The 15,446-nt window shown below is 43.5% G+C and overlaps 1 protein-coding gene across 9 annotated transcripts in view; it reads left to right on the plus strand.

The window, feature by feature from the left end:
- The first annotated feature begins 2,267 nt into the window (after nt 1–2,267).
- EPB41L3 (erythrocyte membrane protein band 4.1 like 3) overlaps nt 2,268–15,446 on the plus strand; it is a 188,690-nt gene continuing 175,511 nt past the window's right edge. For 5 of the 9 annotated variants that reach the window (XM_047793772.1, XM_047793776.1, XM_047793773.1 and 2 more), the window contains exon 1: nt 2,271–2,287. The gene's annotated coding sequence lies outside the window, so the exon portion shown is untranslated. Of the gene's footprint in view, nt 2,288–15,446 lie in introns of all 9 variants that reach the window. The other 4 variants (XM_047793777.1, XM_047793779.1, XM_047793771.1 and 1 more) reach the window with 3 other exon arrangements.

The raw sequence follows: 15,446 nt of genomic DNA on the forward strand, positions 1-15,446 counted from the left end.
GAGAGAAGGTCACTCCATCATCATGGGTGAACGGGAGTCTCTAGGTGAGAACAGAGCCGTGGCCCCTGCCCCAGTGGCAATATGGCCTTTGCAGTTCCCCGGACCTGAATTTGAGTCCTTAATGCAGCACTGAATGACCCGGGTCTGATTTTTGTTTGTTGGGTTTTTTTCTTGCTTCTTTGGGTATTTTAAGGAACTCAGATATACAAACTAGACTGCTAGTAATCCCTTGGTTAATCATATACTTTCCTCAGTGTTTCTCCTTTATTTGGAATGCAGTAAGACCAATGAGACCACCTCCCTAAGCCAAAGCCAGCATCTGACAGTAATCTTCATCTAACCATTGGGCTGTTCCCCCATTTCATCCCAGCTCTGCCTGCGTTGACCTCATCCTGAGTCTTGTGTTTTTTCCTCCTTTACTTTCCTTTACAGATGATCTTACTGTAGTTATAAGTATTTGGAAAAGGAAATTTTCATTGTAATTGTTTTTCACTTTTTCAAAAGGACATCATGGTGCACATAATCCTTTGAGATGAACTTTTTACTGGAGAGATCCCTCTACCTGGTGATTTGCTGTGCTAAACTGGTTTTATTGTATTGTTTAGTGTTTGAATGTGTAAAAGACTCTGTCGTTTATTTGTACACTCACTCGTTGATGGGGCTCTTGTGTGTTTTCAGGATTTTACTGTTGTAGAGAGAGCTGTTCTGACGTTGTTGAATGCGACGCTTCATGCACATGTTCAAGAATTTCTCTTGGGCAGCAGTGGAATTGCTGGGTATATGAATGTTGAACTTTGTGAGTTGGGACCAAAATGCTTTTCAAAGCTGGCTGCCCGATTTTCACTCTCATTGGAATGACAGTGCTTCAACACTTGGAATTGTTAGCCTTTTTCATTTTTGCTAATTGAATGGGTATAAAATTAGTTTTCTCATTTGGGTTTTAATTTACTTTCTCTGTTAATGATGCTGCGTACTCCTTATGCTTATTGGCATTAGGTGTTTGTTCTGCCATGAAATGTCTCTTTTTAATTTATTTTTTATTAAAGTATAGTTGATCTACGATGTTGTGCCAGTTTCTGATGTACAGCCAAGTGACACAGTCACACACACACACACACACACACAAACATATGTGTACATACATATACATTCCCTTTCTTATATTGTCTTCCATCATAGTCTAGCCCAAGAGATAGGATATAGATCCCTGTGCTGTACAGTAGGACCTCATTGCTTATTCATTCTACATATAGTGGTTTGCATCTACAGAAATGTTTCTTCATATCTTTTGATTGCTTTTCTCTTGGGTTGTGATTTTCTTATCGGTTTATAGGGATATTGGGCAAGTGACTTGATCATTTTGAGGTCGTTTCTGTATTCGTAAAAATGGGGATGATCATACAGTGCTCACAGTGTTGACTTTAGGATCATGTTTACATGTGGTGATCATCCTAAAGCACAAGAGACAATCCAAAAATGTGTTCATTTTTTGCTCCCTACTTGGTCCTCTCCCTCCCTGCTCCCCCAACCCCAGGGCCTCCTTTTGGAATTTTCCCCATTGGCTTAGTGGAAAATCTCTGCTTATAGCCAGTAAGCCCTATTAATACTTTTTTGCTTTAGGGTGTAAAGCAGTTAAATGAACTCAGACGCCCTTGGAAGAAATATGGGGAAAGTGGAAGGGAAGAGCAAGCACCAGGGGGGTCCTTGGCAAAATGAAGGGGAAAAAAAATCAGGATAATTATCCCATTTCGATCTCAGTAGTCCCGTCTGTAGATGTTTGACATGTGTATTGTTATGGCAGTGGGGGAACCTGAGGATTTTTAAAATGCTCATCTACATAATTAAACCGACGATGCGATACCAAGCAAAAGGTTCTGTGATGATGCTTAGGATCTGGTGGTTGTAGGAAGCCCTGTGTGACTTGAGGTTCGCTGCTTCTGGAAGCTCCTTCCACAGCACTTTGCAGAGCGTTGCGTAGTCACGCGGAGAGGCTCCAGTGCGAACCAGGAAGGCAGGTCTGAAGGATGCTGTAAAATGCAGTGCAGTGCGGTGACTGCTTCCTGCTCCTGGCTGGTTTCTGGAGCGGTGAATTCAAGGAGGGTAGCTGGCTGTGATAGTAAAACAACTGCTTTTACCTCCCCGGATCTGTTTGTGCTTTGTTAAGACTATTCCCGGAGGAAGAGAAGCCAGGATGGCAGTGCGCCTGTCGCTGTGAGAGCGCGGCACTGCAGCATGCCTTCTCTCATCTGCCTCTATCTGTGTTCAAAGTCCCTCTTAGGACTCGGAGGTAACGTTTTTGTTTTCCTAACAGGAATGTCTGCTTGTGAGAAATAGCTGTTTTTAGGGATCATAACTCCGACTTGGATAAATATTCAAGCAAGTCTGCATGTAAATTCAACCTGACAAATGCGAAAATTCTTCTTTAGGGCGAGAAGCCTTTTTAGATGTTGGTTCGTTCATGACCTTGCTGTGTTGATTGTTCTCTAGTTTTTCTCTGGTTTGAAAGCTTTGCTTTTCAGCTTCTAGCAGGAAAATGAGAACAGATGGGCTTTAGCTACAATGTCATCTCACCTTTCCCTTTGTCCTTCTTGGTAACCACCAGCCCGACTTGTCAGAAATTCCTTGCTCTAAGGATACACGCTTAAAAGAGTTTGGAAACAGCTTTCTGGTGTGATGGCAACTCCAACTGAGGAAATGGTTAAGAGAAAACTTCGAATGCCTTCCAAAGACAAAAATGCAGTGTGCTTATGCTCAGGCTTTGCAATTCACAAGTTGTAATTCCCTGTCCTTTGTGCCAAGAATTGCACAGATGAGTAGTGATATGTAACTGAAATTTACTTCCTAAGGAATTGTCAAAACAACTTGCTTAAAATGGGGCTGATGCCTCCACCTCCAAGGGGCGGAGTTGCCCATCAGTCAAGCCAGGAGCCTGTTTCTAGCTCCCTAGGTGGTTTTGGTTGGTCTTTTGTCAATCTTTGGAAAAATAAATTTCCACAATAATTGGTTTAAGAAGTGACTAATTATCCAGGTAAGTATCCAGAAGCAGTAATAAACTCAGAGGGGTTTCTTAGTGGGCTCTTTTCTTGTTGAAACCTTTGATCTTAATATCTGTCTGTTTAATCAAGGGGATGCTTAATGGTTCCTAAGGGGCTGTTTCCTGTCTGTGTCACCCCCTCATCCTGAGTGACACAGGCTCTGGCAGAACGGGAAGCCCCAACCTCTTTCCTGACATCATCTGGGTTGCTAATTTCTCTTAATTCTTTTCTGATAGTAACTTTCAAAAACAATGTTATTACCTGGGAGATTTTGGTGTGGTATTTTGAGAAGTATCCCTATTTTGTAGCATATTTTCCTTTGAATGCCTGCTTCTGAAATCATCCTCCCACTTTTTTGTTTTTTTCAGTGAATCCAGAAACTATTGCAGAACCATACAAAAATTAACTTTCTCTCATGGAAGTTTCAGGGGAAACAGGCCTCCCTTAACAGAGCTCTTGTGCTTTACAATGAACTTTGATAGAATGTATTTACTCGCAAATTGGTAAGAAATTACTTGTACAGAAAATGCACATCTTGCACCTGAATGTTACTGGTACCTGTAGTTTTATTCATGTTTTATATAAGGATAATAAGACCCAGAGAGGTTTGAATTAGAAGGAAACAGGAAATAGCAGAAGAAAGAGAAGGACCTAGGAACAGAAACTGTTGATAAAACTCAGCCTCTGCCCACAGGTGCTGAATAGAAATGAAGAGACAGAGTTTTGGGTGAAGGAGAAAAATATAGATTTTATTGCTTTACCAGGCAAAGGAGGTTACGGCAGGCTAATGCCCTAAAGACTGTGCCCCCCCCCCCCAAGAATTTCAAGGAGTTTTATAGTAAAAAGGAGAAAAACGGGTTTTCAGATAGGAATCAGAATTGGGACAAACATGCATTCTTTTTTCTTTGGGTAAATGTTAGACATCATCAAAGCTGGAGTCAGGAGATCTTGGTCTGATCACGATGGTGGCCTTCTGGGTTATTGTGGAGAATAACAGTACTTGCGAAAAGGGCATATTGATCAGAGATGAGAACAAACTAGGAAAGTTCCTAAAAAAATCATGGTTTTAATCATCTTTAACCCACAGGCAATTATGTTCAGGGAGCCTAATCTTTAGTTTACAGGTGATTATGTTTAGGGTGCAATTAAGCCAGGGAGAAGGACAAGGAAGTTTTAAAGTATTCATTTCTTTTCTAAAAGAAACATAAGGAATAAAACTTTTCTCTTAGGTGTAGGAGATGCCTCTATTCCTATGTCCATTCCTTGAGAGGGAACCAGGATCCTACCCCCAAGTCTGTACTGTTGTTGCTTGACTGTTCCTCCCTGGTCTCTGCATCCCCTCCCTTGCCTGATCAGCAGCTGTCTGAACCTGCCCCTTGGAACTCAGGGCTGGCCGTAGAGGCTGAAGGAGGCCCATTTCCTCAAAACAAGAAATGGGGGACACAGAAGAGCTTTTGTGCCCAGGAGCTCCACAGGGCCCTGCTCGGTTATAAAACCAGGCTCTTCCTTCCAGGATGAGAACTTTCTCTCTGCCCGTTGCCATCCCTGTGGCACCAGTGGTGGTCTAACTGAAGTAGTGGGCATGCTTGGGAATCTGGTGGGCACGCTTAGAGAAGTAATGATGAGGGCAGGTTAGGAAAGTCTTTCCAAGTTGGACAGGAGAGGCTAGAAATGATCAAAGTTATGTCCAGGGCTCCAAATTCAGTGACTTGCTAGCGGGACCCACAAGTGTCAGCATAGCTGCGCTTACAGGTAAGATTAATTATAGCAAAATGATACAGAGCAGAAGCAGCACAAGGCAAACGGGATGGGTGACGTCTTGGGGAAACCAGCCACGAGCTTGCAAGGGTCCCTGCCCATGTATTCAGGCAAGATGTGTCTAATCCCTCCAGCCACACACGGAAAGCACGTGGGAAATGCTGCCTGCCTGGGAGCTTGCTAGGGACTCCGTGCCCAGGAGTTTTGTTGGGGGCTGGTCCCATAGACATCCTTCGCCTCATTAGTACCCATCAAAATTCCAGGCTCCCAGAAGGAAAGCAGGTGTTGGGCACAAGCCATATCATTTGTACCAACAGTTTGAGCACAGTGAGCCCCCTTCTCAGCTGTGAGCAAAAGGAACTCTCCCCCAAGCCAAGTTTCCAGATGCCAGCCAAGGGCCAGCCTTGCAAGCCGGCCTTTCTAAGGCTGGCATCTCAGGCCTGCTGTGCTCTTTTCTGCACAGGAGCTGTGGGAGGTTATTGAACAGCTACAGTGACCTTGAAAACCATGGTAGAAAAGATTTCATCAGAATAGAGTGGGGATCAGAGTGGAGTAGTTGATTAGGGACTGAGCCAAGAGATTGGAAATAATCCAGCTGAAATCTCAGTAATCAGTGTGAGAATAATAAGAGCAGTGATAGATACAAGAAGTAGTTGTCAGGAGGAATAAATGGGTTGGAGGTGAGGATTGATGGAATGGGAAGGTGGTTTCAAGTCTGGGGAGATGAAATACATGGTAGGCTTTTTTTTTCTGGCTGAAGAGGATTACTTAGGCAGAGTTGCTGGATGTCACGGAAAACATCCTAAATTCTGGATATAGAGACTCTGAGAGGACATGAAGAGTCAAATTTTATACAAATAAATATATATAGTATATATGTTACAAAATATGGTTATCTTACCACCAATGAAATACACTTAAGATATTGGTAAATTAGGAGTTCCTGTGGTGGCACAGTGGAAACGAATCCGACTAGGAACCATGAGGTTGCGGGTTCGATCCCTGGCCTTGCTCAGTGGGTGAAGGATCCAGTGTTGCTGTGAGCTGTGGTGTAGGTCGCAGATGCGGCTCAGATCTGGCGTTGCTGTGGCCCTGGCATAGAGGCTACAGCTCTGATTAGACCCCTAGCCTGGGAACCTCCATATGCCGTGGGTGCAGCCCTAAAAAAAGGACAAAAGACAAAAGACAAAAAAAAAGAAAAGAAAAAGAAAAAGTGGTAAATTACATTAAAAAAAATATCAAGAAGTTCATGACCATAGTACATTCTTGGGTCGTGATTAGGCAATCAGAGTAAATCACATAATAAAATAATTAGTGTTGAAAGGGATATCTGTATTAGCTGTGAAGGACACACTCTTAACTGACGTAATTTTAACATTTTAACATGAGATTTCGGAGCGGGGGGGGGGGGCTTTTGGGGGGCCATACCCCCAGCATATGGAAGTTCCCAGACTAGGGGTCGAATCAGAGCTGCATCTGTGACCTACACCACAGCTCACAGCAATGCCAGATCCTTAACCCACTGAGCGAGGCCAGGGATCAAACCTGCATCCTCACGAATACTAGCCAGGTTCTTAACCTGCTGAGCCACAGCAGGAACTCCTAACATGAGATACTGTTAATGTCATTAAAAAGTCGTAGGTATGAGGCAACTTTTTCCCACTTTTTCTTCTACTTCTTGCTCATTGACAGCTGGAAATCTTTACCTGAGTTGTCAAATCTAGTCTTGATTTTTTAAAAACAGAAATATTTAATGTTTTATTATTTGTTTTTAAGTAACAAAGAAGTGTTATGCGAACAATGTTCTAGAGGGTTGCTTTCTACATAAGTGTAGATTTCTTTTTTTTTTCCTTCTGTTTCTTTTATGTTTTTGTTTTGATAGAGTTGAATACCCACCCAAAGCCTCAGGTGTCCCAGTAGAGAGGAGATAAACACACTCTCAAAATAAAGCTTCAGCCACATTGTTTTTGGTTTGTTTGTTTGTTTTTGCTTTTTAGGGCCACACGCAGAGCATATGGAAGTTCCCAGGCTAGAGGTTGAATGGGAGCTACGTGGGATCCAAGCCACATCTGTGACTGACACCAGAGCTCATGGCAATGCCAGATCCCCGACCCACTGAGCAAGGCCAGGGATTGAACTGGCATCTTCATGGATACTAACCTGATTCATTTATTTCCACTGAGCCACAACAGGAACTCCCAGCCACATGTCCTAGTCCTCAGCAGGGCACCAATCTCCTTCCCTCCATGCTTTGTCCTACATGAAACATCTGCCTTCCTGGCCTTCCTGAAGTCTGGGTCTCTCAGGCAGTTCCTGGGGATTTTTATCAGCACCCGTCTCCCCACTCTTCAGCCCAGTATTTGTACCATCCCCTGGACCTGCTCGTCTTTATACTTTACCCTTTGTCTGGTCATTACCAGGGAGCCATGGTCGATGAAATTGCGTGGACCCCCTCTCTCTAAACTCAAAGCCGCCTTACTCTCTGCAGGGACCCCTGATCTTAAAGGTAGCGGTACCATTTAGTAGGGGGCAAGCAGATGTGGCTTCAAAAACTAGCTCTCCCACTTTTGAGATGAATGGCTTCACACACGTGCTCCTTATCTATAAACGGGTGATGAAATGGTACTACCTCCTAGCATTGCTCTGAAGGTTGTTGTTATTATTGCTTAACCCAGCAGTTGGCATTGAGGAAATGCTCAAGAAATATGAGCTATTTTGTTGGTGATGGTTATTGCTTCTCCTTCTTTGTTTTTTTTAAGTGCCTCCTTAACACCTGCAGAAATAGACTGATGCAGTGCCAGGGTTTGGGAGAACTCAAGTTCATTCCTTGGCCTTAGAGGTCGCAGAGTGGTGGTTCCGAGCCGGGCACTGGACCAAGGCTACCTTCATTCAAGTCCTGGTTTTGCCATTTACTAATTGTGTGTTGTGGGCAAGTTAATCAACTCTGTGCCTTATTTTCTTTTTGTGTGATTTTTTTTTAATTTTGATGATTTTTATTTTTTCCATTATAGTTGGTTTACAGTGTTCATAAGTGTAGATTTCTGACTGGCGTCGATTTAGAAAAGCAACGTGGGAAACGTTGTCTTCTAGAGGAATGTGAAATATTGAGGTTCTGCTAGTCATTGAAACAAATTGGTCAAACAATGTATGGATACAGGCTTCTAACCATTCTAACAAAAATTCTTTTCCCCCACTGAATATATACACAATATGGGCAGATTCCATCTGCCTGGGCATATTTGTGCTGTATTTACAGCCCCAGTGGCTTTTGAGAATTCAGTTATATTACCTCCCCATAGTCACTACGTTAAATATCCACTCCTATTTACTGGAGATCATATAACCACTTTTGATTGGAAAAATAACCATTCTGCTTAGCCAAAGCAACATTTCTACCTTCCCTGTGGGGTTTGGTGTGTGGTTTTTTGAGGGGGGGGGTTGTTTTGTTTCCTTTAAATGCAGTTTCTCTCTCACTTGTGGAAGCAGAAAATATAGTAACAGGTTTGGGATAATTATTAGAATTGCAGGTGTAGGGAACACCTGGGAATACAGGAGGTGGGCAGAACTCCTTCATAAATATGTATTGCGGAGTTGACATTCTTATGTTATACAAATTGGATGTGTCAGGATTTTAAATGTCAGCTTTGGATTGAATGTAAGAAATTCCTGACTGGCATTTTCTTGACGTTCTTTCAAAGTGACCCTGTAGCCAGAGACTTGCTGTGGGAAAAAGTTGCCTAATACCTACTAACTTTTTAATGACAGTAATCATATCTCATGTTAGGAGTTCCCACTGTGGCTCATCTTTCAGTTCCTTGCTGCTCAAGAGTGAGATTTCTCTCTTGGTTTCTTGGGAGCCCTCCCAAGGCCCGCCTACCCCAGCTACTCAGAACTCTCTTGGCACCTTCTACTTCGGATGTTAGGACTCTGGGCAGCAGTAAGTGGGAGGATGGGTGGGGTATCCTTAATCCTCCTTGGATTCCAAAGTGGGGGTCTAAGAACAGGAAGAAGAGGATTTTCTTCTTTATCTCCCATGTGACTCTTGTTTGTGGTTAATTTTTTTAAATTTTTTATTGAAGAATTGTTGATTAACAATGTTGTAATAATTTTTTTTGTATAACAAAGCAATTCAGTTCTACATGTACACACATGCATTCTTTTCCTAAATAGATTTTCACAGAATATTGGGTAGAGTTCCCTGTGCTATACAGCAGTTCCAATCATTCCATATACTACAGTGTGCATATGTTAAATCCAAACCCCCAGTCCATCCCTCCCCCGACCTGTCTCCTTTGTTTGTTAATTTTTTTTTTTCTTTTTTGGGCCACACTAGCGGCATACGAAAGTTCCCAGGCTAGGGGTTGAATCAGAGCTGCAGCTGCCAGCCTATACCTCAGCCCCCGCAACACAGGATCCCAGCCACTTCTGCAACCTACACTACAGCTCATGGCAACACCAGATCGCTGACCCATTGAGCGAGGCCAGGGAGGCAGGGGATTGAACCTGCATCCTTATGGATGCTAGTTGGATTTGCTTCCACTGCACCGCAATGGGAACTCCCTATTGTTAATTTTTAAAACTCATAAAACCCATGTTGCTCTAAAGCACTTGAGTCAGGTACCCAATTATTCAGACGGGATAATTGGTTGAGGAAGTCAGGGTTAAAATATGATACTGGAAGGAAAAAACACAGCCAGGACCAGGTGAATCTGGGAGGTATAGACCTTCATACCCCATGCAGTAGAGAGAGGTAGGTTGTAGAACTGGCTCTGAGGTTCCTAGCAGTGAAAGTGAAGAGGAAAACATGATCGATGAAAGATTAGAAATATCTGTGAGATAAAAATCCATGTTTTTCTAACCCTAAAACCTACGAGGAGAGTCCATAGGTGCTCTTTAAGGGTAGCGGAAAGAACAATGAATCACCAGCACCCTCTAACAGAGAAAATGACGGTCATATGGCTGTTGGTAGGATCTCATCTGTAGCTGCTTATTTATATGCTGCACGCACCTGCTTGAGCAGAAGCAGTTCTAAAGGGACCTCTGATTCCAAGTATACAGTTCTGTCCTAAAGCAAAATCTGGGAAATGGAGAGGAATTGGCAGCCCCACATCTTTCAGGCGATTATATTCATGGGTGAATTTCTCCCTACAGGGCTTTTGGTAATAATTATTCCACGTGGAATCTTGGTTTCTAATCTCTGACTAAAACTGGGAGTGCAGTGTTACCAAAGTATTTGGGAGTCGATGGAGGAAGTGCCACGGAACCAGACTTGGGTCCGCTCGCCTGAGCAGAAAGCCAGTTTACTGGGTTGTAGGGAAGGAAATCGCAGTGTTTGTTATAGATGCCAAGCAAGGCGTCCAGGCAGCTGGTGCTCAAAAGACCTGAACTTCCCAAAGGCTTTCAGGGCAATTTAAGGACGGGTCGAGGGACGGAGGTTGTGGGGTGTGTGATCAGCTCAGGGACATTCTTCTGATTGGTTGGTGGTGATATAATTGGAAGTCAGCGTCATCAACCTTCATTCCACCTGGCCTGGTGTTTATGTGTTGGTGGGCAGCCTACAGTTAACTTCTTCTACTTGGTGGTAGTTTCTGTATCTGCAACACAGCTCCAAACACGTGGCTCAGAATATTATCTATAGTATCTTCTTGAGGAAGAACCGAAGGTCCTTGACTTTGTTGAATGGCTAAACTATTTTATTTTGTCTTGCTTGACTGTTTCCCTTTCTTTCTGCATTTTCTCACTTCTCTGGTTAAATTCACTCTCTGGAACTTGGGGAAGACCTACGAGGCTGAAGTTTTTCTATAGACCAGAGGCAGGTGCAAGACATGGAGCCATGGGGGATGGGGTGGGGTGGTAGGGGTAGGGGGGCTGTTCCAAGGAAGGCCCTGAAGGTCCTGCTCAGTTACAGAAGGGCAGAGTTAACTTTCTGTAGTGAAGTTTAAGGACACATCCTTGAACGGATGGTCACTGTGGCTTCCCTTGGGAATGACACAAGGGACGACCACATGAGATAAAAATCCTCTTCCAGAAATAGTTCTGGATCCACGTCAGACCAACGTGGGATGTTATTCTAACTTGAATTGCCTTACCTTTAGAGCAGTCCTGTGGAAAAGTTAAAAATTTGGCCAAGAAATCCTGGAACAATCACATTGCCCAGGCATGAAATGTCATTAAAGGCACATTATATTATGCCCACTGGAAAAGAAGTCTTAAACTGCATCATGCTGAAATGCAGCTGACTATCCATGAGCCACAGATCCTCAGGGACCTACCTAGTTTGGTAAAGAATGGGCTGCTGAGGGGTTGGGGGTACAACTCCAAGAGATGATGCTTAAATTTTGATCACATTGCTGCTCATTTCAAAATAGCGGCAAGCCAACCTACAGAACATGTGCATGCCTTTCTCTAAAGAATACTTTTTTCCTCTGGTACCTCTTGGAATGCTTTCAAAAGTGTTCACTTTTCTCATAGTACATGACTGCAGAAGGCCGGAAGGTTTCCACTTTCCCCTTCAAAGTGTAACAGAGACGTCCGTGTCAAAGCAATGCACGTAATTTACATTCTCCATGCGTACTGGACTTAGATTCAGGACGAAAGGAAAGCCTCTAAGAACTTGGCATTTGATAAGAAAAAAACACAGACCACTCAATACAATGAAACCTATTTTATTTCAAGGATTACCAAGTTAGATGGAAAATGCTGATAAGCTTGCTTTCCATAATGACTTCAGTCTGCTCTCTCACCTCTTGACCTCTCTTGCGGCATCTCTGTTGCCAGGCAACAGCTGAGAAATAAAACCTGTGTGAGTAAGGAAATTTCCCCAGATAAGAATGCGTTGTATTCTTGAAGCTGGGGAACCACGTATTTAGAATTTTAAATACATTTTTTTTTATGTTCAAAATGTGACCAGTGGTGGTTCTGTATGCAAACCAGCTGCCCATAGGCCTCTTTAACTCCTAATGCTCTTGAAGGATTGAAAAGCGGTACCTTTCAGGGAGTTGCTGTTGTGGCTTAGCGGTAACAAATCTGACTAGGATCCATGAGGATGCGGGTTCGATCCCTGCCCTTGCTCAGTGGGTTAAGGCTCCGGTGTTACCCTGAGCCCTGGTATAGGCCACAGATGCGGCTCGGAGCCAGTGTTGCTGTGGCAGTGATGTAGGCCCCCAACCTCTGGACATCCTCCTCATAAGGATGAAGGAGCTGTCCCATAACCAACAATAATACTCTTTTTAGAGACTCATTAGTAAGTCAGAGAAAGATAAATATCATATGACATCACATATGATGATGTGTGGAATCCAAAACAATGATACAAATGAACTTTACAAAAGAGAAAAAGACTCACCTTCGTAGAAAACAAACTTATGGTTACCAAAGTGGAAAGGACAGGAAGGGACTAAGGTATACACACTACGGTATATAAAATAGATAAACAACAAGGACCTATTATATAGCACAAGGAACTATACTCAATACCTTGTAATAATCTATAATGGAAACGAATCTGAAATGTAGATATAGCTGAATTATGTTGTTATGCACTTGAAACTGACACAACATTGTAAATGAATATACTTCAGTGAAAGAGTGAATTATCCAAAAATCGATCATTGTTTGTTTGTTTGTTTTGCTTTTTAGGGTCGATCACGCGGCACGTGGAAGTTCCCAAGCTAGGAGTTGAATCAGAGCTGTATCTGCTGGCCACAGCCACAGCCACCTCACATCTGAGACGTGTCTGCCACCTACACCACAGCTCACACCGATGCTGGATCCTTAACTCACTAAGCAAGGCCAGGAATCTAACCTGCATCCTCATGGATCCTAGTTGGTTTCTTTAATGGTTGAGCCATGAAGGGAACTCCTAGTTTTATTTATTTATGTATTTATTTATTTACTTTGTCTTTTTAGGGCTGCACCCTTGGCATATGGAAGTTACCAGGCTGGGTTGGAATCGGAGCTGTAGCCGCCAGCCTACACTACAGCCGCAGGAACTCAGGATCCAAGCTGTGTCTGAGACCTACACCATAGCTCACAGCAATGCTGGGTCCTTAACCCACTGAACGAGGCCAGGGGTTGAACCCACATCCTCGTGGATCCTCCTTGGGTTCGTCACCACTGAGCCACAACAGGAACTCCTGATCATAGTTTTAAAAGTCTAATGTTTTTGAGCATGACAAAAGACTCAGTATTGTGCATTTTAGAAAGCCTGAGTCATAAATAGCGAACATGTCAAAGAAAATAGCACTGACTACAAGTTTTAAACGAGTGTGTCTTTGGCTCTATGTAAAGTTCATCTAGCTGGGCGCTCTGTGGAGCTGAACTTTGCTGTAAAAATACCACGATTTAATTATACCTATGATGTCTACAGTGTTGCCCTGGGGAAATATATTGTGAATTCCAGCTAGGGACACCAGATAAACATCCCCCACTCAGGGGCACTGAGAGTTAGCTGTCAAAAACTGTCTGCTCTTGGGAAAAACACGGAGGAAAAGAAGCAAGGTTTTCACCCTCTGGGTAAGAGAAATACACACCTTGAGGTTAGTCACCTAACCTAGTGTCAGGCACTGCGTAGTAAAACACAGCCACCCCTAAGGGACCAAGCACATGCTGGCCTTTCATCCCTTCCTCTCCTTCCTCAGCTGGGGGTCTTCCCCTGTGGTGGTCTGTCTCTCATTTGAGGACTGCTTTGTATTTTACACCTCAGCAACGTTGTAATCGAATTGTTCCCCAGCCCTGCTGACTTTAAATTGCTGTTGTGGTCATGCACACAGCAGTGACAGTGATTCCAAAGAAAAAGGTGAGCGATTGGTCATCAACATTTGCTTAACTTTATACAGTAAGCGCCAATTGGCTCAAACTGTTTGGACGCAGCTGACCATCCTCTGGAAGATGCAGCCATCAAACTGAAAATGGTCCCTTATCAGAACTGCAGTTACTGTTGTGTTTCATTATTTCTTCCTTTAGATTGCCGCTAGATCTAAAGGGCTAATTTTGAGTATTGCCTAGTCCCGATGACTGAAAATTGTCCTAAAACACTCTGCAGTCCCATTGAAAGGAAACATTGCCCCCACAATCTGCAGATAATAATCAAGATACAGTTTGTAAAATTGTATTTATGAAAAAGTTCCTTAAGGGATGGTATGACAGACACAAAACTCAATCTTTTGAATGGTTTAGGTTTTTATAACCAGAAGTCTTGATTTTTCCTTTTTAAATTTTTCAGCTTGAGTTCAGAGCATGATGGGGCCATGCCAGGGCTCTCTGGAGAAGTGGTTAACACACAACAATGTATTTAATAACAACGTTCTTAGAGTTCCCTTGTGGCTAAGCAGGTTAAGAACCTGACATCGTCTCCATGAGGATGTGAGTTCGATCCCTGGCCTCACTCAGTGGGTTCAGGATCTGGCATTGCCTCTAGCTGTAGTGTAGTTTGCAGATTTGGCTTAGATCCTGTGTTGCTGTGTCTGTGGTGTAGGCCAGCAGCTGCAGCTCGGATTCGATCCTTAGCCCAGGAACTTCCATAGGCCACAGGTGCAGCTCTAAAAAGAAAAACAACTCTTTAATTTGGAAATTCAGAGACCTGAGAGTATGGACTTCAAGAGCAAAATGTTTCGCAGTGTTCTTCCTCCATCAGAGAGCCCGAGGAGTATTTGTGTATAGAGCGCTAGGAAGATGCCTTGGGGAAAGTTACTGGAGCTTCGTTAGTTTCTCCTCTTGTTGGCAAATAATCAGTGTCACCCACAGATGTTTTGCACTCATCAGGGCCTGCATATACCCAGGGGAGCCCCTAGCAAATGTGGCTCTACCTCTGGGAAATCTAGATCCATATTTCCACATCTAGTGTTGCAAAAACAGACCCTGATGTTTCAACAAAGCCTTTGCTTTCTCTCATACCTGACTTTTTTTTTTTCTTTTTTTTAACCATTCAGAGGAATTGGTACAAACCATAGTCGGAGAAGGGAAGCTTCGGGGTGTCGGTGGGACTCTACTCCATTGAGGACCGGTTATAGGGTCACTATCCTGGGACTTTGCATTGTCTAGCTTGGGCATGGGGGCTGGTTTGCCTTTGCATTGTCTCACAGGAAGAAGGGGGCTGCAAATTAGAAGGGGAGGATGGAGACCCTCAGAATGCAGGTGCTTTCTCAGGCAGACCAGTTTTAGGATCTGGAGGTTAAGAATCTGGAAACTGAGTCCCTTAAAACTAGATAAGTGCCAGCATATTCCTTTAAAAATAATATGGCATGCTCTCAGAAGCGTCCATATTCCAGTTGGAAGAGCATGATGGTAGATAATATTTTGCTACATGGTGGCTTGTTTGCAGGCAAAGTTCTGATGGTGTTGAGTTGCTTTTTCTGTGTTACCATTATTTGAACAAAAAGCCCTTTTAGGTAGAATTCTCCTGTCTCCATCCCACCCCACATTGTCTAAGGTTTCCCCGCTTGATAGAGGGGGTAGAGACCGCAAGGAATTGGGTCTCAATGGCGGGAGAGAATTCAACAGAAGTCCAGGAGTTGGGAAAGGAAGTGAGAGTTTTTATTTCCTTGGGACCTTCGATGAAAAACTGAGTGACAGGAGTTCCTGCTGTGGCATAGTAGAGGGGTGTGTTCAATCCACAGCTGTGGCATAGGTTGCAGCTGCAGCTTGGATTTGATC

Source organism: Phacochoerus africanus, chromosome 8 (assembly GCF_016906955.1).
Source record: "Phacochoerus africanus isolate WHEZ1 chromosome 8, ROS_Pafr_v1, whole genome shotgun sequence".
Taxonomy (NCBI): domain Eukaryota; kingdom Metazoa; phylum Chordata; class Mammalia; order Artiodactyla; family Suidae; genus Phacochoerus; species Phacochoerus africanus.